The sequence below is a fragment of the Sceloporus occidentalis genome, unplaced genomic scaffold (genome assembly GCF_023333645.1).
Source record: "Sceloporus occidentalis isolate IW3139 unplaced genomic scaffold, rSceOcc1.0.p SCAF_130, whole genome shotgun sequence".
Lineage (NCBI taxonomy): Eukaryota > Metazoa > Chordata > Lepidosauria > Squamata > Phrynosomatidae > Sceloporus > Sceloporus occidentalis.
The window spans coordinates 2652206-2673285 of record NW_028317110.1 but is presented as its reverse complement, the minus strand read 5'-3'; the positions used below and the strand labels follow the sequence as shown (position 1 = coordinate 2673285).

At 41.0% G+C, this 21080-nt stretch overlaps 2 pseudogenes; both read right to left on the bottom strand.

Annotated features, from left to right (window-relative positions):
* Nucleotides 1–7131: 7131 nt before the first annotated feature.
* On the bottom strand, nucleotides 7132–10499 carry LOC149281616 (proprotein convertase subtilisin/kexin type 4 pseudogene; annotated as a pseudogene).
* A 6995-nt stretch (nucleotides 10500–17494) lies between these two features.
* Nucleotides 17495–20824, bottom strand: LOC149281615 (proprotein convertase subtilisin/kexin type 4 pseudogene; annotated as a pseudogene).
* Between the last annotated feature and the right edge of the window lie 256 nt (nucleotides 20825–21080).

Sequence of the window (21080 nt, the reverse complement as noted above, 5' to 3'; positions counted from 1 at the left end):
GGTGTAGAAACCTTCTTTCCTCCAGCCGTAGAGGATGTCCCCTTGTTATAGATACAGTCCTGGGTATAAATAGGTCCTGGGAGTGATCTCTGTACTGCCCCCTTATGTATTTATACATAGTTATTAAGTCCCCCCTAAGCCGTCTTTTTTCCAAACTAAATAACCCCAATTCTGATAATCTTTCTGGGTACTGTAGTCCTCCCATTCCCCTTATTACTCTGGTTGCCCGTCTTTGAACCCTCTCCAGCTCCACTATATCTTTCTTGTACACTGGTGCCCAGTACTGTACACAGTATTCCATGTGTGGTCTGACTAGTGACTTGTACAGTGGTAGAATTATTTCCTTGTCGTGGGCATCTATGCCCCTTTTGATGCACCCCATGATTTTATTTGCCTTAGCAGCAGCTGCCTGACACTGGTCGCTACAGGTAAATTTACTGTTAACTAAAACTCCTAAGTCCTTTTCCATGTCAGTCGTCCCCAGTGTTTTCCCATTTAATACATATTCCCAGCCTGGATTTTTCTTCCCCATGTGCATAACCTTACATTTATCTGTGTTGAACCTCATCTGCCACATCCCAGCCCAAGCCTCCAACCTATGCAGATCCATTTGTAATCGTGCGCTGTCCTCTATTGTGTTAACCACGTTACAGAGCTTAGTATCGTCTGCAAAGATTGATACTTTACTATGCAATCCCTCTACAAGGTCATTAATAAATATATTAAAAAGAATAGGACCCAAAACTGACCCCTGTGGTACCCCACTAGCAACAGTCACCCACTCAGAGTATGTACCATTAATAACCACCCTCTGTTTCCTATCACTGAGCCAGTTACTTACCCACATACACACATTCTCCCCCAGCCCAAGCATTCTCATTTTATGTACGAGCCTTTTATGTGGCACCGTATCAAATGCTTTGGAAAAATCAAGATATACGACATCCAGCGATTCACCCCGATCCAGTCTTGAGCTCACCTCCTCATAAAAGCTGATCAGGTTAGTTTGACAGGACCGATCCCTTGTAAACCCATGCTGATATGGAGTCATACATTTATTTTCATTGAGATACTCCAAAATAGCATCTCTTAGGAAACCCTCAAACAGTTTACACACAACAGAAGTTAAACTAACAGGCCTATAATTCCCCGGGTCACTTTTTGTCCCCTTTTTGAATATTGGCACAACATTTGCTATGCGCCAGTCCTGGGGAACAGACCCTGTCACTATAGAGTCCTTGAATATAATAATAATAATTGAAAACTGTTCAGATCTTTAGTCATAATATAAACAAAAGCCACCTAATAGCTTGATTTATACTTTCTATGCCGACTATCCGTTTTAATGGGTTAACTACTTCCATGTCTGCTTATGGTGAACATTTCGCCCTCACAAACACGGCAGCTCCTTGAGATGAGGTACAGATGGCAGACCGCGCGGAGGGCACTGGGTGTACAGAACGGCACTAGAAGCATGAAATAAATACGTTAAAAAAAAAACACTGTATTTGTTGTTCGGTTTTGTTTATAATCCAGTCCCTCGTTTGATTGCTGCTAAAACACCGACATGTTTAGTGCGGCTGGTAACAGGCGGTGACCCGCCAACACGTCCTCTTCATGCGGAAGCTTTATATATATACGAGACCAGAGTTCTCCTCATTCCACGGTAAGCTGGACACTGTCACTTTGACCGTGCTGATCGTGTTTCCGTGCTGAAAAACATCAAGAATATTATCTTTTATTTATAATATAATATATATTTAGAATATATTCCTATAGTCCATACATTCAGAGTCTGACAAAACTAGAACTGACAGATTAAAAACGATCATTTACGTTAAGTAAATAGAGACCGGTCCGTAAACTTACAGTCTAGAGGATATTTCGATTCAATGGCCACCATCCTTACCACTTTTGACCAGCTTGAAAATTTACCATTTATAACAACTCTCTGTTCTCTACCTCTAAGCCGATGTTCTACCCAAGAACAAGAATTTGCATCTAGGCCAATTTCCTTCAGTTTGAATACTAACCTATTGTGTGGAACCGAGTCAAACGCCTTGGCAAAAACCAAGTAGATTCCATCCACCGCGACCCCCTGATCCACACTTCTACTACCATCTACCATCTTAGCTTCTAGAACTTCCTTGTCATTGACATGACCACCATACTACCTCTCACCCCATCACTGATACCCCCACACCACCTCTCACCCTTCCTCTGTGCCTTATGTTTGTCACCCCATTCCCTCAAGATTGTAAGCTTGCAGGGTCCTCTCCACCAAATGTATCGGTTTGTCTCGTCAGACCCCTTGAATTTATGTATTGTATTAAGCGCTGCGTAAACTGTTGGCGCTATATAAATAAAAGATAATAATAATAATAATAATAAGATTATTAAGGCAGAGAACCAATTAACACTTTTCTGTTATAATATAGGGGGTTTTAATTTTTTATTTTATAATGAAATTAATAAAACACATAATATTCATAATTCTACCAAACTCAAACTATCTCTGCCAGCCTCATCCAAAAAAAGCATGCTGTATTTTTTATAATACAATACAAGGCAGTTAAAGGGGGCATATTAATCACTGAATGTTTAACTAGACTTGAGTACATGGACCAAAAATGATTTGGACACAATTTCAATTTTTCCTTTCCTGCACCTTTCGGTTTGGATGAGATTCAGGGTTTTTTTTTTGTTTTTTTTTTTATTATTATTATTATTATTATTATTATTAGTGCTCCATTCACTATCACACTCTCAATGTCCTCATACCTTTTTCGCCAGCCAGCATAGCCGAGCAGAAATCAGGAAGAAGATGACCAAGAAAGAAGATGGGGACACGGAAGAGATTAATGGGAAAATGTGTGCTGACGACCTATAGGATATGCCACAGCGTTTCGGCAGTGAAACAACTTATTTTCTCTTATTATACCCTATAGGGATTCATCTGTCATTCTCTAGCACACAGCTATATTTTCACTTAATCTGACTCTTAGAACCTGTGACTGTACTAAGTATGTGTGTACCAAAATCTACGTTTTATTCCTATGAACACTGACCCAGTGCTGTCATTCCGTAGGGGAAAAAAAAAAAAGATATAATTTCACTTAGTTTGACTCCAGAAAAAAACACAAAACATCTTATTACATTGGACATTTAACCATTTAACATTTAATCATTCATCTGTCACTCCCTAAAACACAGCAATTGTTTAAAATGCTATAAAGGGTGATAATGGCTCACATGCAGGGTTCTCAACTACTAATGTGTTAACTGCTCCAATTTAATTGTACAGCGCATCTTAATTTCTTTCTCTGAACAGATAAAGGGTAATAATAATTCCATCTAATCTAACTACCGCATTTGCTCGATTATAAGACGACCCTGATTATAAGACGACCCCCCAAATCTGAATATTAATTTAGGAAAAAAAGAAAAAGCCTGAATATAAGACGACCCTAAAGGAAAAAAGTTTTACCAGAAAATGTTAATTCATGTAAACTATTTTTTTTATAAAGCTATGATTGAGAAAAATATTTTTTTTGTTTTTATTTCCTTGTATTTTCCAACCTGTCCCCCAGTTACGCACATCTGCCCCCAGGCTTGCCACTCCAATATGGCACTGTGGCCCATGATATGCCTTTTAACCCTCTATATGCCACTGTGCCCCATGGTATGCCTTTTGACCCCCTATGTGCCACTCTGCCTCCAGAAATGCCTTATACCCCTAAATGCCACTCTGGCATTTAGGGGGTTAAAATGCATATTATGGGGCAGAGTGGCATATAGGGAGGTATAAGGCATTCCAGGAGGCAGAGTGGAATTAAGGGAGTTAAAAGGCATTGTATAGAGCACTCTGCCTCCAGAAATGCCTTATACCCCTATATGCCACTCTGGCATTTAGGGGGTTAAAAGGCATATTATGGGGCAGAGTGGCATATAGGGAGGTGAAATGCCTTATACCTCCCTATATGCCACTCTGCCCCATAATATGCTTTTTAACCCCCTAAGTGCCAGAGTGGCATATAGGGGTATAAGGCATTCCAGAAATGCCCTATGCCCCCATTTAACACACACACACACACACACACACACACTTACTTACTTACCGGTGCTTCCAATTTCCTGCTGTTTTGCCGGGGCAGCGGGTTAACATCTCCTTCCGCTGCAGCGGGGTTTGTTGGCAGCGGGGTTTGTCTGCGTCCGTCTCATATAGCTTCCCTGGCTGTCAGAGATCAGAGTTCCCCGCACCGATGCGAGGAACTCTGATCTCTGACAGCCGGGGAAGGTATACGCGACGGACGCAGACAACCCCCGCTGCTAGCCACACCTCCTTCCGGCTGCAGCGGACGTTGTGTACGCGGATCGCTGCCCCGGCAACACAGCAGGAAGCACCGGTAAGTGTGTGTATGGGGGGGGAGACAGGAGGATCCAGGTCCCCTGCAGCGGTGCGGGGGATCTGGATCTTAGTCTCATAATCAGACCTCTATTTGAGGTCTGATTAGAAGACGTCCCCGATTAGAAGACCCAAAATGTGGGGTCACTTTCATGTATCAATTGCAAAAGGTTTTTTTAACGATTGATTAGCCTTTTAAACTTGGATTAGCAAACACAACGTGCCGTTGGAACGCAGGAAAGATGGGTGAGATAAAGAGCCTCAAGAGTTATTCCATTAAAAATCACCAAAAAAGAATACCAGCTCTTCATCTAAACCCAGAGAAAGATGGGAAAGGGCAGACCTCCTGGAAGTATAATCTGTCGGCACTAAAGAGATTACCTGCTAGCCATACTGACCACAGAACATAATAAAACAAAACAAAAGTACACTCAGCACTGGAGATACATAATAATGTCGATCCTTAAAAGAAGGAAAAAAAAACAAGCACTATAATAGAATATCTGGAACAGACACATCGCGGACCCCTTCTGGCACACTAACTGTGAATAACGGTCAGGGACCCAGAACCTCCTCTAATGATCACACAAAGCGCTATCTCCAGCGGCGCACACAGGCGCGGACCCGCATACATCTCCACACGGCCGACATAACAGTAACAACACGGCAACACCGTAAACTACACGGGTGTACACAACAATCTCCTGACCATACAAAGTGCTCGTGTTACTCCGGGACACAAGAATTATAGCAAAACATTCCTATTAGAAGGAGGACATCCTAAGAGGAATGTAATAGTCTTAAAACTTTAAGATGTAGGGTTTATAAAAATTCAAAAAAAAATCACTTTTTATGCCCCTTTTATTATAGTCTACGGCCTACGGCCTTCCTTTTTATCCTCCCTGTTAGCATGTACCATGTTTCAGTTCTCTTATGACATAAATGAGCTCTAATGACGCCATATAATTACTAATTCACGCAAACACGAACATTACAAATGAGTGTGAATGTGCAGGTGAAACCTGTGACAGCCGGTAGCGCGGATGCAGAATAAAGGTATTTGGCGGTGCTACAGACTTCCAAGAGCCCCAACACCGGCCCATTTAAACATAAAGGCATGCGGTCACCTGCTCACTAAACCGGCTCTCCTTGGCATTCTGTACCGGCGGGGCGACCACGAACCCCAAACACACAGGGAGCAGGAGCGGGTTCATGTCCTGTCACTCGTACCGGAGTCCCTCACAACGACACAACGTCGCTTCCTGCTTCCTGCTCAACTGGCGAGAAAAGAGCGCTGGGATTGGTCCACGCATTCTAGCGGCTGAATGCTCGCTCATTATTGGTCAGAACTGATGACACGTCCTCCCAATAGCAATGCGCACCCGCCATCTTTATTCCTGGCAGCGATTACGCTACTGTTCGTGATCTGTCGCTTTTTCATTTATCTGTTTTGTGTACGGAATTCGTGTGGATTCTCATAACACTGTCTATATGTTTATTATCTGAAGCAAAACGATTGTTGAATAAAATAAATATTGTTTCCAATATATAATACTTTATCAATGCTCACTCACCCTTACACATAGACATTCATGCTCAAAATATATTTTCTGTAAGATATAACAAAATATTTTTCTGTATGTGATGTAAGGATAAAAATAAAAATAGAGATGTTTGTTGCACTCACAAGTGTATTAGAAATAGAAAGCTCGTCAAAAATCCATACTTTCTTTCGTCTTAGGAGCTTCTGTGTAGAAGATAAGAAACGAAATAGTGCAATAAAAACGATATTGTTTAATGAATATAGATGTCCCAAGACACTGTATAAAATGTAATAAATTCTCGTTTTCCGATTTTAAAGTAATAGGGATAGATTTAGTATCCCCCCACTGGCGGGGAGGAGATGTAAAAGATATGCTATCAAGAAAAGAAACTGAATGGATATATAAATTTCAAACCTACAAGAAAGACGGATTGAATGTAGAATTCGATATATCCATTTTTTTGTGAATCCATTCATTTTTTGTGTATTAATTCCCTTTTCAAACAATCAAAATTTATTTTTTCTTTTTTAAATTATATTTATTTTATTAAGTTTTTATTTACAACATATTTTATCACACATACTAATTAAAATTGCATATAAGCGTTTTTATTCATATACTTTTTATATACACGATTTTATACACATGATTTTTAAACAATATTTTTACAAGATTTCTCTCTTTTAATAACATCATTTTTACACCATGTTTGTTCCATCTGAAGGTTAATTGTTCAACCACAGAACAGATGGATATCAGTAACATAATCGTGACAGCATTCAATTAATCAATTAGCGAGAGTACAATCAGAATACTTTCTTCTACATCTCTCTCTTATGTCTTCTTTCGTGTGGGAGTTCTGTCCAACAGGATAGATTCCTAAGAAAATAAAAATACATTCACTGAATACATTGGATCTTTAAATTGGTACCAATTAATATTGTTACTAAGTTGCTACATTGTTTCACTTGCCTATTGAGGTTTGGACGGATGCCAAACCACATACACAGATGTCTTCTATCTTGAATCAGCCTGTCTGTCTTTCCTTCTGTTGGTCCCTTGATGCTCTGCCGATATATCCCTGTAACTAGAAAAGATAGTTAAATGAAAAACATTCTATATGTCATGTTTTTAACTGTATAAATCTATTTTACACACTTACCGATTTACGAATACTGCCGACTACGAGTCCCGTTGACAGAATGAAACAGAGGGTTCCACAACATCTGCCGTTATTTCATCCTGAGGAATTAAAAAAGAAAAGAAAAAAGAAAAAAGACTAAACGTGATGACGTCGAAATGACGCAAATAGAACAAGACGGCGAGCCGGGACCTTTAAAAGAACCGCGAAAACACAGACAGGATACAGATTGATTTCTTAAATTTTCTCCTGAGGAAGCCAGAATTGGTGAAACGCGTTGAGATATTTTGGAAAACTTTACAACTATTGAAAACCTGGACTTTACATGGACTTGATGATCATCCACTTATCTTTATAAAGGACACTGCTCTTACGCATAACCCAGTTGTTATGCCTACTTGTTTGTAAGTTTTTAATCTATATTCATTAAACAATATCTTTTTTATTGCACTATTTCGTTTCTTATCTTCTACACAGAAGCTCCTAAGACGAAAGAAAGTATGGATTTTTGACGAGCTTTCTATTTCTAATACATTTGTGAGTGCAACAAACATCTCTATTTTTATTTTTTTCGTATTAACTTATTACACTATATTTGTTTTATTTTTTCCCACATATCTATGCGCCCCGACCTTTGCCTATACATCATTTGTTATAACACTTATGAGGAGTGTTGATCTGCGGGAGCAGCAAGATTTGTAGGGTACTGTAATTTATTTCATATTCATTTTTTAAGACCTACCCACTTGTGAAGGTGTTTCTTTTCCGTTCTATATTGTGATGTAAGGATCTGGGGTATTACATAACTTTTAAGTCACTTAAATGCAAAATAAAACCAAACATGTCAGTGGTGACATTAAGTCACATAAAAATGATGTATTTCCAATCTTTAATCAATGTGCATTGCTATAGAATGCTTGATTCTTGTTTTGGAATCCACACAAGATATGAAATCTGAGATCGGTCTAAGCTTTTCCTTCAAGCATGCGAGCACGGTTTAATTGTTTTATTATTCAACATAAAATTTCCAGGTACTTAAAATCTAAATTTGTAAAATATAGCAAGGAAAAGGTATTTTTGCCAAATAGTAAAAGGAATTTTATTGGTGTAACAGTGCTATCCGCGTCAGGTTGGGTCTCTACTCTCCCTTGTTGAATTTGTCCTCATCAGTGTTCAAAAGCAAAGGAAATCTCCTCCCTGCGCAGATTCCAGATCTGATTTAGAGCACGGTGGTTGCCCATCAGACGGGACTGGGGTCTACTCGTGATCTTTTTCGTAGATACCAGTGAATGAAAACCACCAGCGGTCCCATAACCATTACAATGGCCGCACTCATTATCACTGTTTGAGGGATCCGGATGAATGAGGCGTTCTGTAAGTCTACACTTGGGGAGTCAGATCTTACGCATGAGTTGTCTTTTCCATTATATTCGTATAAAGGGGAACAGGAAGTGCAATTATTGGCAGACGACCCTTTACACGTAAAGCAGGATGGGTGGCAAGCGGCACAAGAACGAACAAGGTGAAAGCTGCTGGGCTCTGACACCTCCGCTCTCTGCGTAGACTTAAAGTATTTGGCAGGGCAGTAAGATAGACAGAGCTTTCCAAAGGTATAATATGGTGCCAAACATTCTATGCACGACCCATTTCTATCCCGCCTCAGACACTTTCTCATGACAGACTTCTTGATTTTCCTGGACATCATGTGTTCATCTGTCCCGTACAAAATCAACGTGACGTGATGTAGAAATCCGTGGTTGGTGTAGCTTCCTCTGTTCCTAAATTCTAAGGTCCAAAGGCCCAATGGATTTTCATCCCAAGATTGTGTGGTCATGAAGGACCAATCTCTGTACCCATCAGTGCTGGTATCATGTGGTCTCTTGCCCATCAGCACAGAACGGGTGCCCATAGGACTGGTAAGATAGATTTCCAGGTCACCTCTGCGACTGTAGCTGAGGGTCATTTGGGCTTGGACATGCTCAAGGGATGTTATGTGATTGGGGGACCCAGAACAGGCAGTGACATTGTAAGTCAAAATCAGATCTGAATGCACTCTTTTAGGGGTGCTCACAATTGTTATGAGGCACTTTCTTTGAGGCTGCGTTGTCTCCCATGTTTCGGCCAGCTCCACTACTCGTCCAGCATGCAAGAGTCCGTAGCCGAAAAAGTGGCTCACTTTTCTTCCCACTCCATTTATGACCCAATCGTCAGCCATTAGGTGGGCAGGACTGGACGCTCTTACCACGATATGTTGTATATCCCTCCATGTAAGAGCTGGGTTTGCCTCCAATGCCAAAGCAAGGATCCCGGCAGCAAGTGGAGTGGCGGCTGAAGTCCCGGTGTGTTTATCTGTACACGTGTGGCGTATATCAGTGGTGATAAAAGTCTCTTCCTCACCACCACCGCTGCTGTAAGTGCTTGTAAGTTTGCATGCACACGCCTCACTGTACCAAGGGACTGTTCCATGATTTGTGACACCCCCAACAGCAACAGTGTAGATACTGTTGGAGTAGCCGTCACTGTTGCAGTTGTCATTCCTGCCACCGTTTCCAGATGCCCAAACAAAGATAGATCCAAGGCCACGGCGGCCATTTAGTATTCCTTTGTAAAAAGCCTCAGAAGACAACACTCCTGGTCCATCCAGTATCTTTCCATCATCAGTGGGACCCCAGCTGGCGCTATAAATGTCAATATGCTGTGGGTTCAAACTCAACGACTGAGCTTCAACAAAGTCTGTGACTATCCCATCCAGCATTCGCACTCCTCCTATTCTAGCGTTGTATGCTACTCCAGCGCCGCAGATATCATTATTGGCAACCGCAGCCACCTCGCCTGCACAGCGGGTCCCGTGGTTGGTCTCATTAGATGAGTTATATCGGGGCTGAGGGTCAGGATCGTCGTCATTAAAATCATAACTCGCTTCCGGATCATAGTTTAATGCGAGATCGGGGTGGTCCTTTTCAAGCCCTTCATCCAGAACGGTCACCACCACGCCTCGTCCGGTATATCCACGGTTCCAAGCAGTCTGGATGCCTAAGTCAAGATTTTTACCCAGGTACCACTGCAAGCTGAAGAGGGGGTCTGTGGGAACCATACTAGGCTGTCTTTTCTCCCTTCTCCTCAGCGTCTGCTGCTCAAACCAGCTAACCTTGGGTTCTTTTTTCAGTTGAATATTTCTACCCCAGTGAGGGCTGAAGGATTTCCTTTGAATGCCACGATGAGATAAATGGTAGAAATCACTGCCAAGCACCACCTGGCCAAGGTTGATGAAACCGAATTTCTGTGCAATACGTTCTGCCTCTACAGAGCCATCAGGTATGTGCACAGCCCAGCTATTTGTGTAAATCTCCAAAGTAAAGATCACATGGATCAGAACAGTAACAACGAAAACCAGAGCTATGCTCCTCATCTTGTACTGTCAGCTTACAAAAGCATCTGTTGGCCTAACGGCCAGTGCTTTTATAACCTACACTATGTCACAGTAGAAGGGCGTGGCACATCTGTTACATCACAATAGCAGGGCGGGGCTCGGAACTCTCAGCGACAAGCCGGCTAGACAACGCTTACAGTTATGATGTCAATATATAATTCTGAAACAGTAGTGTGTGATTATATATATATATATATATATATATACACGGTATATACACACACACACATATATATATATCACACACAGACTACCATTCTAAAATGTGGGGTCACTTGGAAAATAAATGTCTAGCTGTAACAATTGCAAAAGGGGTTTTCTAATTATTGATTAGCCTTTTAAATTTAAACTTGGATTATATATATATATATATATATATATTGCCAAGAGAACGCCAAGTATAAACAAAACCCTTGGGGACTCTAATCAAGATAATCTAACAGAGTAATAAAGTGACATTTAAAGAAGCGACGTGATTAAGGGTTCAAAATGGTGTAAAAAAGGCACGAGAAGACAAGCAGTCGCAGGGTCGGCCCCTGTACTTACGCCACTGACCAAGATGGCTCCGGATATAAAAACATCAAATCCATGGCATGTAGCTGTATGTCCTGACTGAGTGGTGGCGGTTAACACAGTAAGGGAATATAGATATGAATGGGATCGGCATATTGTTATCCCGACTCCTGAGTGAAGATGCGAGTCTGCAGTCAAACTCTATTCCTATGTTTCTTTTTTTTTTTGATTCCCATTGCTATGTTTCATGTACAAAGTGAAATATGTTTTAATGATCCCTTTTTTTCCCAGTGTGATACCCACAGTGTTAGCAAATGCATACACACGTATATAACCCTGGGGGGACCTGTGGGATCAATAAGGATGTCCTCCATGATGAGAGAGGCACAACCAGGGTTCATGGAATTTTATTAAGGAGAAAAACTACACAAAATCCTGATCCGTTTCATACATTTATTATACATCTATGCACAGACATGTAGTACATACATATATTCCATTTAATCTGTAATAATTGAAAACTGTTCAGATCTTTAGTCATAATATAAACAAAAGCCACATAATAGCTTGATTTATACTTTCTATGCCGACTATCCGTTTTAATGGGTTAACTACTTCCATGTCTGCTTATGGTGAACATTTCGCCCTCACAAACACGGCAGCTCCTTGAGATGAGGTACAGATGGCAGACCGCGCGGAGGGCACTGGGTGTACAGAACGGCACTAGAAGCATGAAATAAATACGTTAAAAAAAAACCACTGTATTTGTTGTTCGGTTTTGTTTATAATCCAGTCCCTCGTTTGATTGCTGCTAAAACACCGACATGTTTAGTGCGGCTGGTAACAGGCGGTGACCCGCCAACACTTCCTCTTCATGCGGAAGCTTTATATATATACGAGACCAGAGTTCTCCTCATTCCACGGTAAGCTGGACACTGTCACTTTGACCGTGCTGATCGTGTTTCCGTGCTGAAAAACATCAAGAATATTATCTTTTATTTATAATATAATATATATTTAGAATATATTCCTATAGTCCATACATTCAGAGTCTGACAAAACTAGAACTGACAGATTAAAAACGATCATTTACGTTAAGTAAATAGAGACCGGTCCGTAAACTTACAGTCTAGAGGATATTTCGATTCAATGGCCACCATCCTAGATTAAAACGCAAAAATTAACACATCTACCACTTTTGCTCCGGTTACATAGTTACATAGTTACATAGGCTGAAAAAAGACATGCGTCCATCAAGTTCAGCCTTTCCTATATCTGTTAATTTGTTGCTGTTTGATCCAAAAGAAGGCAAAAAACCCTGGCTTCGCTCTTTCCAATTTTGCACTAACCAGGGAAAAAAATTCCTTCTTGACCCCAAAATGGCAGTCAGATTTCTCCTTGGATCAATAAGCTGTTTCCCCATAATTAAAGATTATATCCCTGAATATTATGTTTTTCCAGGTATCCATCCAGTTGCAGTTTAAACGTCTGTACAGACTCTGATAAAACTACCTCTGCAGGCAGAGAATTCCACATCCTTACTGCCCTTACTGTAAAAAACCCTTTCCTCTGCTTTAGTCTAAATCTCCTTTCTTCCAGTCTAAATGCATGACCACGTGTCCTATGCATAGTCCTGTTTATGAACAGATTTCCACACAATGGTTTGTATTGGCCCCGAATATATTTATATAATGCTATCATATCCCCTCTGAGGCGACGTTTTTCTAAACTAAACAGATTTAAATTAGTTAACCTTTCTTCATAACTATATTGCTCCATTCCTTTTATTAATTTTGTAGCCCGCCTCTGCACCCTTTCTAGTGCTATGATATCCTTCTTCAGACAAGGCAGTTAAAGGGGGCATATTAATCACTGAATGTTTAACTAGACTTGAGTACATGGACCAAAAATGATTTGGACACAATTTCAATTTTTCCTTTCCTGCACCTTTCGGTTTGGATGAGATTCAGGGTTTTTTTTTTGTTTTTGTTTTTATTATTATTATTATTATTATTATTAGTGCTCCATTCACTATCACACTCTCAATGTCCTCATACCTTTTTCGCCAGCCAGCATAGCCGAGCAGAAATCAGGAAGAAGATGACCAAGAAAGAAGATGGGGACACGGAAGAGATTAATGGGAAAATGTGTGCTGACGACCTATAGGATATGCCACAGCGTTTCGGCAGTGAAACAACTTATTTTCTCTTATTATACCCTATAGGGATTCATCTGTCATTCTCTAGCACACAGCTATATTTTCACTTAATCTGACTCTTAGAACCTGTGACTGTACTAAGTATGTGTGTACCAAAATCTACGTTTTATTCCTATGAACACTGACCCAGTGCTGTCATTCCGTAGGGGAAAAAAAAAAAGATATAATTTCACTTAGTTTGACTCCAGAAAAAAACACAAAACATCTTATTACATTGGACATTTAACCATTTAACATTTAATCATTCATCTGTCACTCCCTAAAACACAGCAATTGTTTAAAATGCTATAAAGGGTGATAATGGCTCACATGCAGGGTTCTCAACTACTAATGTGTTAACTGCTCCAATTTAATTGTACAGCGCATCTTAATTTCTTTCTCTGAACAGATAAAGGGTAATAATAATTCCATCTAATCTAACTACCGCATTTGCTCGATTATAAGACGACCCTGATTATAAGACGACCCCCCAAATCTGAATATTAATTTAGGAAAAAAAGAAAAAGCCTGAATATAAGACGACCCTAAAGGAAAAAAGTTTTACCAGAAAATGTTAATTCATGTAAACTATTTTTTTTATAAAGCTATGATTGAGAAAAATATTTTTTTTGTTTTTATTTCCTTGTATTTTCCAACCTGTCCCCCAGTTACGCACATCTGCCCCCAGGCTTGCCACTCCAATATGGCACTGTGGCCCATGATATGCCTTTTAACCCTCTATATGCCACTGTGCCCCATGGTATGCCTTTTGACCCCCTATGTGCCACTCTGCCTCCAGAAATGCCTTATACCCCTAAATGCCACTCTGGCATTTAGGGGGTTAAAATGCATATTATGGGGCAGAGTGGCATATAGGGAGGTATAAGGCATTCCAGGAGGCAGAGTGGAATTAAGGGAGTTAAAAGGCATTGTATAGAGCACTCTGCCTCCAGAAATGCCTTATACCCCTATATGCCACTCTGGCATTTAGGGGGTTAAAAGGCATATTATGGGGCAGAGTGGCATATAGGGAGGTGAAATGCCTTATACCTCCCTATATGCCACTCTGCCCCATAATATGCTTTTTAACCCCCTAAGTGCCAGAGTGGCATATAGGGGTATAAGGCATTCCAGAAATGCCCTATGCCCCCATTTAACACACACACACACACACACACACACACTTACTTACTTACCGGTGCTTCCAATTTCCTGCTGTTTTGCCGGGGCAGCGGGTTAACATCTCCTTCCGCTGCAGCGGGGTTTGTTGGCAGCGGGGTTTGTCTGCGTCCGTCTCATATAGCTTCCCTGGCTGTCAGAGATCAGAGTTCCCCGCACCGGTGCGAGGAACTCTGATCTCTGACAGCCGGGGAAGGTATACGCGACGGACGCAGACAACCCCCGCTGCTAGCCACACCTCCTTCCGGCTGCAGCGGACGTTGTGTACGCGGATCGCTGCCCCGGCAACACAGCAGGAAGCACCGGTAAGTGTGTGTATGGGGGGGGAGACAGGAGGATCCAGGTCCCCTGCAGCGGTGCGGGGGATCTGGATCTTAGTCTCATAATCAGACCTCTATTTGAGGTCTGATTAGAAGACGACCCCGATTAGAAGACCCAAAATGTGGGGTCACTTTCATGTATCAATTGCAAAAGGTTTTTTTAACGATTGATTAGCCTTTTAAACTTGGATTAGCAAACACAACGTGCCGTTGGAACGCAGGAAAGATGGGTGAGATAAAGAGCCTCAAGAGTTATTCCATTAAAAATCACCAAAAAAGAATACCAGCTCTTCATCTAAACCCAGAGAAAGATGGGAAAGGGCAGACCTCCTGGAAGTATAATCTGTCGGCACTAAAGAGATTACCTGCTAGCCATACTGACCACAGAACATAATAAAACAAAACAAAAGTACACTCAGCACTGGAGATACATAATAATGTCGATCCTTAAAAGAAGGAAAAAAAAACAAGCACTATAATAGAATATCTGGAACAGACACATCGCGGACCCCTTCTGGCACACTAACTGTGAATAACGGTCAGGGACCCAGAACCTCCTCTAATGATCACACAAACCGCTATCTCCAGCGGCGCACACAGGCGCGGACCCGCATACATCTCCACACGGCCGACATAACAGTAACAACACGGCAACACCGTAAACTACACGGGTGTACACAACAATCTCCTGACCATACAAAGTGCTCGTGTTACTCCGGGACACAAGAATTATAGCAAAACATTCCTATTAGAAGGAGGACATCCTAAGAGGAATGTAATAGTCTTAAAACTTTAAGATGTAGGGTTTATAAAAATTCAAAAAAAAATCACTTTTTATGCCCCTTTTATTATAGTCTACGGCCTACGGCCTTCCTTTTTATCCTCCCTGTTAGCATGTACCATGTTTCAGTTCTCTTATGACATAAATGAGCTCTAATGACGCCATATAATTACTAATTCACGCAAACACGAACATTACAAATGAGTGTGAATGTGCAGGTGAAACCTGTGACAGCCGGTAGCGCGGATGCAGAATAAAGGTATTTGGCGGTACTACAGACTTCCAAGAGCCCCAACACCGGCCCATTTAAACATAAAGGCATGCGGTCACCTGCTCACTAAACCGGCTCTCCTTGGCATTCTGTACCGGCGGGGCGACCACGAACCCCAAACACACAGGGAGCAGGAGCGGGTTCATGTCCTGTCACTCGTACCGGAGTCCCTCACAGCATTCTGACACAACGTCGCTTCCTGCTTCCTGCTCAACTGGCGAGAAAAGAGCGCTGGGATTGGTCCACGCATTCTAGCGGCTGAATGCTCGCTCATTATTGGTCAGAACTGATGACACGTCCTCCCAATAGCAATGCGCACCCGCCATCTTTATTCCTGGCAGCGATTACGCTACTGTTCGTGATCTGTCGCTTTTTCATTTATCTGTTTTGTGTACGGAATTCGTGTGGATTCTCATAACACTGTCTATATGTTTATTATCTGAAGCAAAACGATTGTTGAATAAAATAAATATTGTTTCCAATATATAATACTTTATCAATGCTCACTCACCCTTACACATAGACATTCATGCTCAAAATATATTTTCTGTAAGATATAACAAAATATTTTTCTGTATGTGATGTAAGGATAAAAATAAAAATAGAGATGTTTGTTGCACTCACAAGTGTATTAGAAATAGAAAGCTCGTCAAAAATCCATACTTTCTTTCGTCTTAGGAGCTTCTGTGTAGAAGATAAGAAACGAAATAGTGCAATAAAAACGATATTGTTTAATGAATATAGATGTCCCAAGACACTGTATAAAATGTAATAAATTCTCGTTTTCCGATTTTAAAGTAATAGGGATAGATTTAGTATCCCCCCACTGGCGGGGAGGAGATGTAAAAGATATGCTATCAAGAAAAGAAACTGAATGGATATATAAATTTCAAACCTACAAGAAAGACGGATTGAATGTAGAATTCGATATATCCATTTTTTTGTGAATCCATTCATTTTTTGTGTATTAATTCCCTTTTCAAACAATCAAAATTTATTTTTTCTTTTTTAAATTATATTTATTTTATTAAGTTTTTATTTACAACATATTTTATCACACATACTAATTAAAATTGCATATAAGCGTTTTTATTCATATACTTTTTATATACACGATTTTATACACATGATTTTTAAACAATATTTTTACAAGATTTCTCTCTTTTAATAACATCATTTTTACACCATGTTTGTTCCATCTGAAGGTTAATTGTTCAACCACAGAACAGATGGATATCAGTAACATAATCGTGACAGCATTCAATTAATCAATTAGCGAGAGTACAATCAGAATACTTTCTTCTACATCTCTCTCTTATGTCTTCTTTCGTGTGGGAGTTCTGTCCAACAGGATAGATTCCTAAGAAAATAAAAATACATTCACTGAATACATTGGATCTTTAAATTGGTACCAATTAATATTGTTACTAAGTTGCTACATTGTTTCACTTGCCTATTGAGGTTTGGACGGATGCCAAACCACATACACAGATGTCTTCTATCTTGAATCAGCCTGTCTGTCTTTCCTTCTGTTGGTCCCTTGATGCTCTGCCGATATATCCCTGTAACTAGAAAAGATAGTTAAATGAAAAACATTCTATATGTCATGTTTTTAACTGTATAAATCTATTTTACACACTTACCGATTTACGAATACTGCCGACTACGAGTCCCGTTGACAGAATGAAACAGAGGGTTCCACAACATCTGCCGTTATTTCATCCTGAGGAATTAAAAAAGAAAAGAAAAAAGAAAAAAGACTAAACGTGATGACGTCGAAATGACGCAAATAGAACAAGACGGCGAGCCGGGACCTTTAAAAGAACCGCGAAAACACAGACAGGATACAGATTGATTTCTTAAATTTTCTCCTGAGGAAGCCAGAATTGGTGAAACGCGTTGAGATATTTTGGAAAACTTTACAACTATTGAAAACCTGGACTTTACATGGACTTGATGATCATCCACTTATCTTTATAAAGGACACTGCTCTTACGCATAACCCAGTTGTTATGCCTACTTGTTTGTAAGTTTTTAATCTATATTCATTAAACAATATCTTTTTTATTGCACTATTTCGTTTCTTATCTTCTACACAGAAGCTCCTAAGACGAAAGAAAGTATGGATTTTTGACGAGCTTTCTATTTCTAATACATTTGTGAGTGCAACAAACATCTCTATTTTTATTTTTTTCGTATTAACTTATTACACTATATTTGTTTTATTTTTTCCCACATATCTATGCGCCCCGACCTTTGCCTATACATCATTTGTTATAACACTTATGAGGAGTGTTGATCTGCGGGAGCAGCAAGATTTGTAGGGTACTGTAATTTATTTCATATTCATTTTTTAAGACCTACCCACTCGTGAAGGTGTTTCTTTTCCGTTCTATATTGTGATGTAAGGATCTGGGGTATTACATAACTTTTAAGTCACTTAAATGCAAAATAAAACCAAACATGTCAGTGGTGACATTAAGTCACATAAAAATGATGTATTTCCAATCTTTAATCAATGTGCATTGCTATAGAATGCTTGATTCTTGTTTTGGAATCCACACAAGATATGAAATCTGAGATCGGTCTAAGCTTTTCCTTCAAGCATGCGAGCACGGTTTAATTGTTTTATTATTCAACATAAAATTTCCAGGTACTTAAAATCTAAATTTGTAAAATATAGCAAGGAAAAGGTATTTTTGCCAAATAGTAAAAGGAATTTTATTGGTGTAACAGTGCTATCCGCGTCAGGTTGGGTCTCTACTCTCCCTTGTTGAATTTGTCCTCATCAGTGTTCAAAAGCAAAGGAAATCTCCTCCCTGCGCAGATTCCAGATCTGATTTAGAGCACGGTGGTTGCCCATCAGACGGGACTGGGGTCTACTCGTGATCTTTTTCGTAGATACCAGTGAATGAAAACCACCAGCGGTCCCATAACCATTACAATGGCCGCACTCATTATCACTGCCACTAATGTTGTTTGAGGGATCCGGATGAATGAGGCGTTCTGTAAGTCTACACTTGGGGAGTCAGATCTTACGCATGAGTTGTCTTTTCCATTATATTCGTATAAAGGGGAACAGGAAGTGCAATTATTGGCAGACGACCCTTTACACGTAAAGCAGGATGGGTGGCAAGCGGCACAAGAACGAACAAGGTGAAAGCTGCTGGGCTCTGACACCTCCGCTCTCTGCGTAGACTTAAAGTATTTGGCAGGGCAGTAAGATAGACAGAGCTTTCCAAAGGTATAATATGGTGCCAAACATTCTATGCACGACCCATTTCTATCCCGCCTCAGACACTTTCTCATGACAGACTTCTTGATTTTCCTGGACATCATGTGTTCATCTGTCCCGTACAAAATCAACGTGACGTGATGTAGAAATCCGTGGTTGGTGTAGCTTCCTCTGTTCCTAAATTCTAAGGTCCAAAGGCCCAATGGATTTTCATCCCAAGATTGTGTGGTCATGAAGGACCAATCTCTGTACCCATCAGTGCTGGTATCATGTGGTCTCTTGCCCATCAGCACAGAACGGGTGCCCATAGGACTGGTAAGATAGATTTCCAGGTCACCTCTGCGACTGTAGCTGAGGGTCATTTGGGCTTGGACATGCTCAAGGGATGTTATGTGATTGGGGGACCCAGAACAGGCAGTGACATTGTAAGTCAAAATCAGATCTGAATGCACTCTTTTAGGGGTGCTCACAATTGTTATGAGGCACTTTCTTTGAGGCTGCGTTGTCTCCCATGTTTCGGCCAGCTCCACTACTCGTCCAGCATGCAAGAGTCCGTAGCCGAAAAAGTGGCTCACTTTTCTTCCCACTCCATTTATGACCCAATCGTCAGCCATTAGGTGGGCAGGACTGGACGCTCTTACCACGATATGTTGTATATCCCTCCATGTAAGAGCTGGGTTTGCCTCCAATGCCAAAGCAAGGATCCCGGCAGCAAGTGGAGTGGCGGCTGAAGTCCCGGTGTGTTTATCTGTACACGTGTGGCGTATATCAGTGGTGATAAAAGTCTCTTCCTCACCACCACCGCTGCTGTAAGTGCTTGTAAGTTTGCATGCACACGCCTCACTGTAACAAGGGACTGTTCCATGATTTGTGACACCCCCAACAGCAACAGTGTAGATACTGTTGGAGTAGCCGTCACTGTTGCAGTTGTCATTCCTGCCACCGTTTCCAGATGCCCAAACAAAGATAGATCCAAGGCCACGGCGGCCATTTAGTATTCCTTGGTAAAAAGCCTCAGAAGACAACATTCCTGGTCCATCCAGTATCTTTCCATCATCAGTGGGACCCCAGCTGGCGCTATAAATGTCAATATGCTGTGGGTTCAAACTCAACGACTGAGCTTCAACAAAGTCTGTGACTATCCCATCCAGCATTCGCACACCTCCTATTCTAGCGTTGTATGCTACTCCAGCGCCGCAGATATCATTATTGGCAACCGCAGCCACCTCGCCTGCACAGCGGGTCCCGTGGTTGGTCTCATTAGATGAGTTATATCGGGGCTGAGGGTCAGGATCGTCGTCATTAAAATCATAACTCGCTTCCGGATCATAGTTTAATGCGAGATCGGGGTGGTCCTTTTCAAGCCCATCATCCAGAACGGTCACCACCACGCCTCGTCCGGTATATCCACGGTTCCAAGCAGTCTGGATGCCTAAGTCAAGATTTTTACCCAGGTACCACTGCAAGCTGAAGAGGGGGTCTGTGGGAACCATACTAGGCTGTCTTTTCTCCCTTCTCCTCAGCGTCTGCTGCTCAAACCAGCTAACCTTGGGTTCTTTTTTCAGTTGAATATTTCTACCCCAGTGAGGGCTGAAGGATTTCCTTTGAATGCCACGATGAGATAAATGGTAGAAATCACTGCCAAGCACCACCTGGCCAAGGTTGATGAAACCGAATTTCTGTGCAATACGTTCTGCCTCTACAGAGCCATCAGGTATGTGCACAGCCCAGCTATTTGTGTAAATCTCCAAAGTAAAGATCACATGGATCAGAACAGTAACAACGAAAACCAGAGCTATGCTCCTCATCTTGTACTGTCAGCTTACAAAAGCATATGTTGGCCTGACGGCCAGTGCTTTTATAACCTACACTATGTCACAGTAGAAGGGCGTGGCACATCTGTTACATCACAATAGCAGGGCGGGGCTCGGAACTCTCAGCGACAAGCCGGCTAGACAACGCTTACAGTTATGATGTCAATATATAATTCTGAAACAGTAGTGTGTGATTATATATATATATATATATATATATATATATATACACGGTATATACACACACACA